The following is an 11,039-nucleotide window of genomic DNA, read 5'->3' on the forward strand; positions in this document are numbered from 1 at the left end:
CCCCTCTGCCCTCCCTGCACACCACGCCCCTCCACTGTTCAAGCCACACCCCCTTTAGCAGCAAGCCATAACTCCGCATGGCCGTACCTCTCAGGGGGAGCACAGCCTAGCCCAGCCCACCCTGGCCCCCATCTCAGCCTGTCTGCTTGTATTTCTTAAGGCTCTGAGCCATGCATGTGCAGTTGGCCCAGAGCATTATGGACAGACACATGGAAGTGGTAAGGCTTTTATTCTATTAGAATGCTTACTAAATCTGTAAAGCTTAATTATGTAAAAAAAAACCCCCAAACCTCTTCTGTTTTCTTTTCTTTCAATGTGGGCAGCCATCAGGAGATCATCAGGCCAGAATCCCAGGCTTTGTTCCTGGTCTCATTGTCATCACTGCCAAATGAACAGTTGTTTGCATCATTAGGTAGGTTTGCTTAACTAGTAAAACTGGGAAAACCAGTAAATCCCCAAATGGCAACAGTATGGCACATGGGGGCAAGGTATTGCAGGGTGGGAGTGAGGGGCACTGGGAGGGCCAGGGGTGGCCAGGTCACAAATTGGGGACCACAGGACATCTCAGGGGCCTGAATCTTGGAGGCTTAGGTACCATTTACTCTGACTGCAGGGCAAATGACAGCAGTCCACGGTGCCCCATTTAAGCACCTGAGCAGTTCTTCATTCCTGGATTGAAGCAGGGGCAGATTATGTGGTAACTGCCATTTTCATTACGGGTTGCCTGCTGCTGTTCGTCTGACTGTGGGGTGAGCTTGTGCGTGGAGGCTATGGGCTAAAATCCTGTCATCAGGAGGGAGCCATTCGCTCTGAAAGCAAATGAAAGCAAGGGTGAGTGTGCCCAAGAGCTTGCAAATAAAGATTTTTTTTGAAAATATCCAATTGATCTAATAAAAGACATCACTTTCTCCACCACAAGTTTTGATTCCTTTTCCCTGCAGACTAGTATGGGTATCAACCTATATCCCTTACCCCTTTAGGGACCCAAGCAATTCTTCATTCCTGGATGGATCCAGGGGCAGATTGTGGGGTGATGGTGCGATTGACAACCTGGCCAGGACATGGCCTGGGGAGGGGGGAACGTGGGTGTCCGTAAAGGAGAACCTTTGTTCTCATGAATCAACATGATTGATTCATGTTGGGCTGGGTGGACCACAACATTTGGCATGCAACACCTGACATCAGAGAAACACATCCAGTTACTGAAACAGTGCAGGTAACCTCTTACCCTCCTACCTGCGATTGGAAGAAACATATGGTGGATAAAGGGTGAACTACACAAAAGTTGCAGCACCATCTGGTGGACAAAGGGGCTCATTACATATCTTTGAGTTCATTTCTGCTTTCACGTGAGGAATCCATGGACACATGGGTTTAATTCCTGGTGATTCAAACTAAAATACATTGGGATGCGGTTTACTTTAAATCACCAAAAAGACTTTTAAATTGCCAGAAAAACCCACATGTGCAAACTGTTACACTATTAAATCACAAAAAAGGGCAAATTTTGTTACATGTACAAGCGCCCTTAGAGGCAACTCCTCTTGTTGAAGTAGGCTCCCTGCAGGCCAGAAACAAATACTTCAAGGAGCATAGTTTAGAATTGGCTTGCAAAGCAGTTATTCTATATAAATAGTTCTTCTTGCTCTGCTCATAATATTCTGTATTTCTCCCCTTTCCACATGCTTCTTTCCTATCTAATGGGGTCATTTCTAACTTGACAATTTAGGTGCCACATCTCATCCAAGGATATTTTGTAACGTGTCACTGAATTGGTAATCCATCTCCTTCTTGTGCTTATCACTGGCTATGGAACATTTAATAATTGACACTTTACACAGCTGGTATTAAATCATTTTGGCAGCAGTCTTCCATTTATCGGTCTCAACACAATCATAGTTCTTCCTCTGTTTGGAAAAAAGCAAAGCTGTGTCCTGCAATGAAATGGGGTTTCTACCTCACAGAAGTGACAAAAGGCCATGGACTTGGTTCTTTTCTAGGATGGGTTTGATGTACAGTTGCAGTTTGCAAAATGATGGGGCTAGACCCTCAGCTAGTGTAAATCATCTTAACTGTAAGGAATGTCTTCATGGCAAAATGCAGTGCTGCATAGAGGTCACCCAGACTAGCTTGGAACAAACAGGTAGGAGGAAATCAACAGGGTCCAATTCTTTTTTGGAACCACATAATAGGACACCAAGGTTCAGTGTTGCCCTATGTGGGCATGTGTACATGTGCATGATGGAGCTATGTGCAGAGCTTATTCCTCTGGAGTTTATTCATACACAGCACATGGGTCCCCGCTTGGGTCCCTTGCTAGCCAGGGCAGCCCTGACCGAGCTCCATATGCTGTGGTGTGGCTAGCTAAGACACAAGGGTGTTTCAGTGCAGGGGCTGCCTGGCAGCTAGCCCTGAACTGAAGCACCCTGTGCCTCACCCAGCTGGAACAGTGTCTACATGTGCACTATTGTACACAAAAAACCCCTCCACAATAGGGTAGTATATATATTTTACAAATACTGTACTGCTGCAGAATTTATTAGTTTTGTGCACCCTAATAGGTGCATATGTGTAGATGCCAAGATGCTCACTGCGCAGTTAGTCAGTCAACTCCACAGTAAACATCTCATGTAGATGGGCCCCGTGTGTACATGACAACTTAAATAGTGGCTAGATGTGGTTAATGTGGGCACTACTGTGAAAAGTTACTGTATCTCAACTGACCATGTCACTGTTGTGGTCTGTTGAAATAATTACCTCTGCTGGAAAATCAGGGAAATCCCCACCAAACTCTGAAAATGAAAACACTTTTTTTTCAGGTTTTGGGTAAGCAGGAAGGCAGAGGGGGAGACAAAGGAAAACTGCCAAGATGAAACAATACGCAGTGAAAAGTTAGCACTTGGTTGTTAAAAACAAAGGACCTAATATGTAGAGTAGGATCTTATCCTGAATGGGTTTTTTTAGGCTTTTTGAATTGGTTCAAATTTTAAATAGTACAAAGAGAAATATTTAATTAGGAAAATTCTATTTAATAAATCCTTTTTGAAAAACCTTGCCAAGTTTCCCCTCGCTCCCCATCTGTAGTTGTGAGGCTAATGTAGTAAATAAGGAGTCCCAGTACCTCTCATTCCCTCTGGAAAATTCCTACTGACAGAATACTTACTGGAGTTCTCAGGGTAGGGCATGTCTGTGTTGCTGTCTGCTGTCACTATCAAGGCACCCTATTGCTATATGTGTCACTGTATGCACTGTTCTTCTGTCGCTGTGATTGTAGAGATTTACTTGCCTCACTCTGTCTCTATCATTAGCCATGCTTGTAACTCTGTCCTTTCTCTCTTGCAAGACAGTTACATAGCCTGTGGATGTGTGTGTCTCTACATTTGTATGTACCTTGTCTCACACTGGTATGTGCTTCTTGCTAGGTTGACAAATAAACCTTTCTTTCTTGTCACTAGAAAGTTGTATAGTTCTCCCACTCCTACACAGACAAATAGCTCTAGCTTCATTGCTAGAGAAATGCTTTTCTCTCACACATTCAATTCAGTTTAATAAGAGACTTCATGGCATAAAACGTTCTATGAATGTTACCATGAGGTAAGGAAAGACAGATTTTGTCTTGTGTCTGTCAGAAGTGGATGAAAGCCACCCTTGGAGTTTGATCACTTATGTCCACTTGTTGTGTGTTACTGATCTGATTGCTGTGGCTACATATCAAAATCTTTTCTCTATCCACTCAGGCACATATATAGGGAAATGTATGCTCCTGTATGTTACGTGTAGAGAACATCACTGGATGTGACAATATGTGCCAGACCTGAATTACCTTTTTTATTGAATGAACTTATGATCCAGAATTCAGTTTTATCTTCCCGGTACACTTGCAACCTTGAATATTTTATAGCTGCTTGGTTTCTTGGATGCGTTGATAATATTATTGGGAAATTTTACAATTTGAGTCATCCATCTCTAATTTAAAAAATACAATAGAAAGTCAATTTAGTTTTTGTGAGCATGAAGATTTATTTTCCCTTAAAATACATATTGATGGAAGCTGCCTTGCTTTGGTCAATATTTACTATTTGGTTAAAGTCATGCTATTCACTCTAATAGATGGTTATATCTCTTCTTTATCTAGAGTGTAGAAAGGCAATGAAATTGTAACCCTACCTTTGCCAGGGAAGAAATGCTTTTTACATTTTTGTGGTATCTCAGGATTCCTATCACATAGGACATGATACACAAAGACCCTGCCCTGAAGAGCTTATAGTTTAAATGGGCAAGAAAATGGGTCTGAGGAAATCAGGGACATGGAAATGAAGAGACATGCCCAAGATAATACAGCAGGTTAGTTCAGAGTTAGGCATAGAGCCAATATCTCATGGTTTAGTTAGCCTACTAGAGGCAGATTCAGAGAGGGTGAAATGGTACAGACATGCCCACCTTTCAGACTCTGCAGTGAGAGCAGCAGCCAGATTTTTTCATTTCATTTTTAAGCCCCCCAAAACATAAAATCCCACCCCTCTCTTCCTTCACTCTCCACACCCCCTCCCTTCCCTTCCCTATTCAGCAGCATGTTGCAAATTGGAAGATTGTGGGCTTAACTATGAGACAGTTAGGTGGGTAGGAAGCTGGCTGTGGGGTAGGACCCAGAGAGTTCTCATGAACAGATCTGTGTTGTCTTAGTGAGAAGAGGCTAGCGGTGTCCCTCAGGGGTCGGTGCTTGGTCCAGTACATTTTAACATCTTCATCAATTATTTGGATTTGAGGGTGAAGAGCTCATTGGCCAAGTTTGCAGACAACACCAAGTTATGAAGAAGTGTGGTCATGCTTGAAGATAGGTTGCAGATACAGGTGGACCTAGACAAGCTGGAAAGTTGGGTGGGTCAGAACCAAATTAAGTTTAACTTCGCGAAACATGAAGTGCTCCACCTCGGGAAAAGCAACCCCCTACACACCTATAGGCTTGGCAACACCTGTCTGACCAGCACTATGAATGAAAGAGACCTGGGGGTAATAACTAGTATGACCACAGTATGAACATGAGCTGGCAGTGCAAGACTTTAGCCAGCAGGGCAAATAATATTCTGGTGTGCATCAACTGATGCATCTCCAGCAAAACCAAGGAAGTGATGGTTCTACTCTATTCAACATTGGTGAGACTGCAGCTGGAGTACTGCATCCAGTTCTGGGTGCTGCATTTCAACAAGGACGTGGTAAAGCTTGAGAGAGTCCACAGAAGGGCTATTCATATGATCAGAGACTTGCATGGCAAGCCATATGAAGAAAGGCTGAGGGAACTGGGACTCTTCAGCCTGAAAAAGAGAAGACTGAGAGGGGACTTGGTAGCAGCTTACTGTTACATCAGGGACATACATCAAGGACTCGGTGATCAACTGTTCAAAAGGGCACCCTTAAGAAAAGCCAGGAGTAATGGTCACAAACTCCTAGAAGACTGCTTCAGGCTCAACATTAGGAAAAAACTTCTTCACAGCTAGGGTGTCCAGACTATGGAATAATCTCCCTCCAGAGGTGGTGCAATCACGAACCCTGGAAATCTTCAAGAGGAGACTGGAAGGTTACCTTGTTGGGGTCACCTGACCCCAAGTGTCTTTTCTGCTTGGTGCAGGGGGGCTGAACTCAATGATCTTCTGATGTCCCTTCCAGCCTCACAATCTATGAATCTATGAATGTTCCACCTGGCTTCTGTTTCCACCCTCCCTCATCTGTCACTGCTGCAGTTCCTGCTGTCCCCAGGTGACCCAGGAGTGAGGTCAAGGGATGATGTGCTTCAGAGTTGCTCCTGCCCCACTACAGCTGGGATCAGTGGCAGTGAAAGTGGCTGTTGGGTTCCTCCTGTCTGCCCAGTTTCCCTGGATCTTCCCTACCAGCCCAGGAGCAAGAATGGGAGCTGGGAAACCCACCCAGCACCACTGCTGCTGACCCGTGCTGAGCCCAGATGTTTTGGAGTGCTCCCCCACAACCCTCCCAAACCACAACTCAAAGGGATTGAACAGGCAGGAGAAATCTGCCCATTTTGGCTCCTGCCACCACTGTTCTTGGCTGGAGTGGCTCTTGAGCCCACCCTACTCCTCCCAATCCTGGATCAGCCAGGGACAGCACAGCAGCAGTGGGTGCGGGAAAGGGAGAATGGGAGGGAAGAGGAAGGGAGGGGAGAGGAGGGGAATGCGCTGCTGAGGACAGAGAGGAAGGGAACAGGTGTTGAGAGCGTGGGATGGGATTCTTACCTTTTGGGGGACTTAAAGGCCCACTGATGATTCTACAATGCAGTCCACCTGCCCTATGGGGGGAGGGGGGAGGGAGGGCAGATAGAACTGGTAGTGGGGGTACAGCCACCCCTGTAGGAGTGACTGCTGCTACTACACCCCATTTCACAAAATCTAGGATCTGCCCATGCAGCCTACTATCCTATCTGCTCAGGAAAAGTGGTGGCAGAGTGGTTAAATTGTCTTAATATGGCTCTAGAAATGTGAAATAAAGCTCTAGATTAGAGCCAAAGGCCTCCCCAGCTGACACAGCAGTAAATGAATACTTGGGCGTTTGAACTGAGCAGTCAAAGGCAGCCTGATGTGATGCCATATAATCCCCACTCCTCCCACATCCCACCCTTTGGGTATGTACTGTTGGCTACAAAAACTGGCATTCCTTAACCATATTAGCCCAAGGAGGCCCCTAAGCTTGGGTGGACCTTAGATTAGGTCCCTGGTAGCATGTTGGAATGAGCTTTCCATTGACTTGGGAAACACTGGGCATGTCTAGAGAAACATTTGATCTGAGATTAGTTTACTTGCAAGAAAACTACTTGCAAGTTAATGCTCCCAGGCAAGTGTCTACACATGCAGGAACTTGGCAGTAGATTTTCTGCTCTTAGCACCAAACTGCTGCCATTTCCTGCAGCCTTGCAATGGACACCTGCTGCCACTGTGGGGAGCTCCAGTCTCCAGCTGCAGCTGGCAGAAGCCAGTAGTCATCTTTAAAAGCCAGATCTGCTCTCCGCTCCCTGGCCAGCCACTTGCCTGCCCAGAAGCAGTGTGCACAGTGCAGAGGCAATATGCTGCAGCTCTCTCCTCACCAGCTCTGCCTCTCAGCACCATGACTGCTCCAGCCCTTGCCCCTGCCCCTGGCAGTGATGACTAGTGCCCTGGGAACTGGCTGGCCACAACGCTGGCCCTTCTGGCCTGCTACACTGACTGCTGGATGACACATGGCTGTATGGGCCTGCCTGGATCCTCCATGAACAGTGACCACCTGCTGGGCTGCAGCACACCATCCCAGGGCCACTGCTACCACGCAGCTGCTGCCTGGACCCCATCCAGCTGCCCAGATACCAGCAGAGACACTGATGGTAGGCTGCAAGACACCACTGCCATGGCCACCATTGTCCTCGTGGGCCTCTAGCCCTGACTTTTCTGGGCCTGCCAGACCAGCCAGGACTGTTGGCTGCATGTTGTCCAGAAGACCTGGAATGATGAGCAATGGATGGAGGCATTCTGGATGACCTGGACTACTTTCTGGAACGTCCTGAAGCAGCTCCAGCCACTCCTGGAGTGGCAGGACACTGCCATGTCACTGCCCCTCCTTGCAGCCACCCAGCTGGTCCTCACCCTGATCAAGCTGGCCACGCCCACTAGCTTCCACTATGTGGACCATCTCTTTGGTGTGAGCCCTTGTGCAATGCCCTCCAGGACATGTTGGGGCACACAGTGCTCCACATGTATGACCCCCTGCTGATGATGGGGGGGTTCAGTGCCATGGGATTCCTCCAGGGCATAAGGGCCCTGGACAGGACCCACATCCCCATCACCTGCCCACTGGCCCTACTACAGCCACAGAGGCTTTCACTCCATGGAGCTCCATGGTCGTGGACCAATCGTGACACCTTCATGCATATGAGGGCTGGCTGGGTGGGCTGTGCCCATGATGCCCATGTGTTCTGCCATCCCTGGTACAGCATGACTGCTTCATGCTGGGAGTGCCAGACCTGCAGCTGGGTGCTCTGGTGATCCCGCCCCTTCTCATTGGGGACTCCACCTACCTGACACTATCCTGGTTCAGGAAGCCTTACATTGCCCCCGTTAACTCCTGCCAGGACCACTTTAACCACTGTCTTGGCCAGACCCATGCCATGGTGGAGTGTGCCTTCAGGTGTTTCAAGAGACGCTGGTGCACCCTCATCCCTCGTCTCAAGTTCACCAAAGCCAACCTCCTTTGGGTCATCATCACAGCTTGCATAACATCTGCAAGGCACAGGGGAAGCTGTTTCATAGTTTCATAGATTTAAGGTCGGAAGGGACCTAGTAGATCTTCTAGCCCGACCCCCCGCCAGGGCGGGAGAACAACAAAACCCCAAAACAAGAAACGGGACTCAAATGAGTCCAGCCAGGTAGGCATCCAGCCTCTTCTTAAAGACCCCCAGGGTAGGGGCCAGCACCACTTCCCTTGGAAGTTGGTTCCAGCTCCTAGCCGCCCTAACTGTGAAGTAGTTTTTGCGGATGTCCAATCTATACCTCCTCTCCATCAACTTGTGCCCATTACTCCTTGTTATGCCAGCGGGCGCTAGGGGAAACAGCGTCTCCCCCAAACCCTTCTGGTCCCCCCTAGTGAGTTTATAGACGGTCACCAGGTCCCCCCTCAGCCTTCTCTTGTGGAGGCTGAATAGGTTCAGGTCCCGCAGTCTCTCACTGTAGGGTCTGCCCTGTTGTCCCCGGATCATGCGGGTGGCCCTCCTCTGGACCCTCTCCATGTTGTCCACATCCCTCTTGAAATGGGGCGCACAGAACTGGACACAATACTCCAGCTGTGGCCTGACCAGCGTCGCGTAGAGGGGGAGGATCACCTCCTTGGCTCTACTCGAGATGCACCTGTGGATGCACGACAAGGTCCGGTTAGCCCTGCCAACCATGACCTCGCATTGTCGGCCCATGTTCATCTTGGAGTCAATAATGACTCCAAGATCTCTTTCTGCCTCCGTTCTCTCAAGTAGGGAGTTCCCCATTGTGTAAGTGTTTTATGAGGCCTGGATGGAGGTGTAGCGTGCACAGGCTGCCTGGCAATGGAAGCACCACCTGTGGTGGCAGTGACAATGGCAGACCCTCCCTGCTGAGGCCCCAGCTGAGCCACTCACCTGCTACTGGGGGTCAGGGCACCAGGTATGAGAGGCACTGGTGGATCACCTCCTTCTGCACTCCCTGCTCTAACCAACCTGGACTGCTGCCCACCAACACCGCTGCCCCGCCTACCCCCAGCACCATGCTTACTGCAGACATGTCTCAGAAGAACAAGGTTTTATTCCCATCACATCAAATAGAGGCCCCATTCCCCCTCCCGCCCCAATAAACTGAGTCCCACTCCCCCTCCCTCCTCAGCAAACAGAGCTTCCCTCCCTTCCCCCCACAAGAACAGAGCCCCTCTACCACCCACCCCACCCACTAACAATGAAACACCCTCTTTCCTGTGCAAAGTATTTACAACAATGTGCTTTTTGTGCTGTCCTGGCATGTGGTACCATGGGGTAGAGGCACCTAGGGGAGAGAGCCCGGACACAGGGGACCAGCACCCCAACCTCTGGTAGTTGCCCCATGGAAGCATATGCCATGGGCAAGCATGGTGGGCGGGTGGCTTTCCCAGGGACACAGCAGCTGGTGGTCCCCTGGTGCAACTGGCTCCCCCTCTGGGGGCTGGTGTCCAGGGACAGCAGGGCTGAAGTGACGTCCTGGCCCTGCTGTAGGCAGCTCCAGCTCTAGACACGCATAGAACTGGAGCAACCAGTGAGTCTGGGTCCAGGCAGGGGGGATGGGTGGTGGGGGACCCAGGCCAGGAGCCAGGCCAGGGGGTCCTTGCTGCTGGAGCCCTATAGAAGGTCCTGGTGCTGGGAAGCAGGTGGCTGCCAGGGGCAGGTGGGACTAGGTTTGGGGGATGGGCAGCGAGTGGCATGAAGGTGACTGCCAGGGACAGAATGCTATCCAGCACCCAACCATCATCTTCTGTAGCCTGCAATGCCTTGCCCAGGATCCCATTTTGCTCCTGTAGTGCCTCCACCCACTTATGCTCCAGGGCCAAGAGCTGTGCCCAGAACTCTTGGTCCATCCAGTCCTGCACCTCCTCACGTTGACCCAGCACATCCTTATGGGAGATGTCCTTTGCCTGCCAGGCCCATGTGTCCACCAGCTGGTCCTCTGACACTGTTACCACCTGGTCCAGGAGGATAGCGTAGTCTTGGGTCGGCCTCTGGTGGAGCTGTTGCGTCTGCAGGGCCCTGGCTGTGGGCAGCAGTGATTCTGAGGCCACATCCTGGCTTCCAAGTGTGGCCCCTCCCCCACATGCAGCTGCAGGACCTGCAGGGCCATGAGGAAGAAGCTGTTTGTGAGAGTTTGCCACATTTTTGAGATAAGATGTTCTGTACCAGGGACTGGGCACTGCCCAGGCTCAGATGGGGCGTTGGGAGTGCACAAGTGCCCAGGGACCATGGGAAGTCATCCAGGCAGGCACAGGCCCAGGCCTAGGCTCAGGCAGCTGCCATCTGAGCCTCCCATCCCCACTCACTTCCCAGAGGCAGGTGGGCCACTGAGTGCTAGCCGCATGCAGCTTGCCTCCCCCACCCCTTTCCCAGATAGGATAGTTCAGGTTCCTGGCAGCATTGGCTGCCAAGGCTCCAGACTCTGCTCCCCCTGCTCTCCCCCTGCAGGACAGCCACTCTTCTGTCCTTCTGCCAAGCCCAAGGTGCCCAGGCTCGGGGGGCCATGAGGCTCCTGGATGACTGGGACAAGGAGCTGCCCACAACCCCACCCTACCGGCAGGGGACTTCTTTGTGGAGGTGCCCTGGGGCCACCCCCCTCCATGCCAGTGCTGTGTCCTGAGCATGCCCCTGCTGTGCATGTCACGGATGGTGCATGAGGATCTGTGTGCATGACCAAGCAGTGCCTGACCCATTATGACCTGCTGCTGCTGATTACCATGGTGCCTCAGGTGCACCTGAACATCTGGCATGGGACCACGAGCTCTGGCCATGCAGGGGGCAAGCC

The sequence above is a fragment of the Gavialis gangeticus genome, unplaced genomic scaffold, assembly GCF_001723915.1.
Source record: "Gavialis gangeticus isolate Ggan-Ray unplaced genomic scaffold, GavGan_comp1, whole genome shotgun sequence".
Taxonomy (NCBI): domain Eukaryota; kingdom Metazoa; phylum Chordata; order Crocodylia; family Gavialidae; genus Gavialis; species Gavialis gangeticus.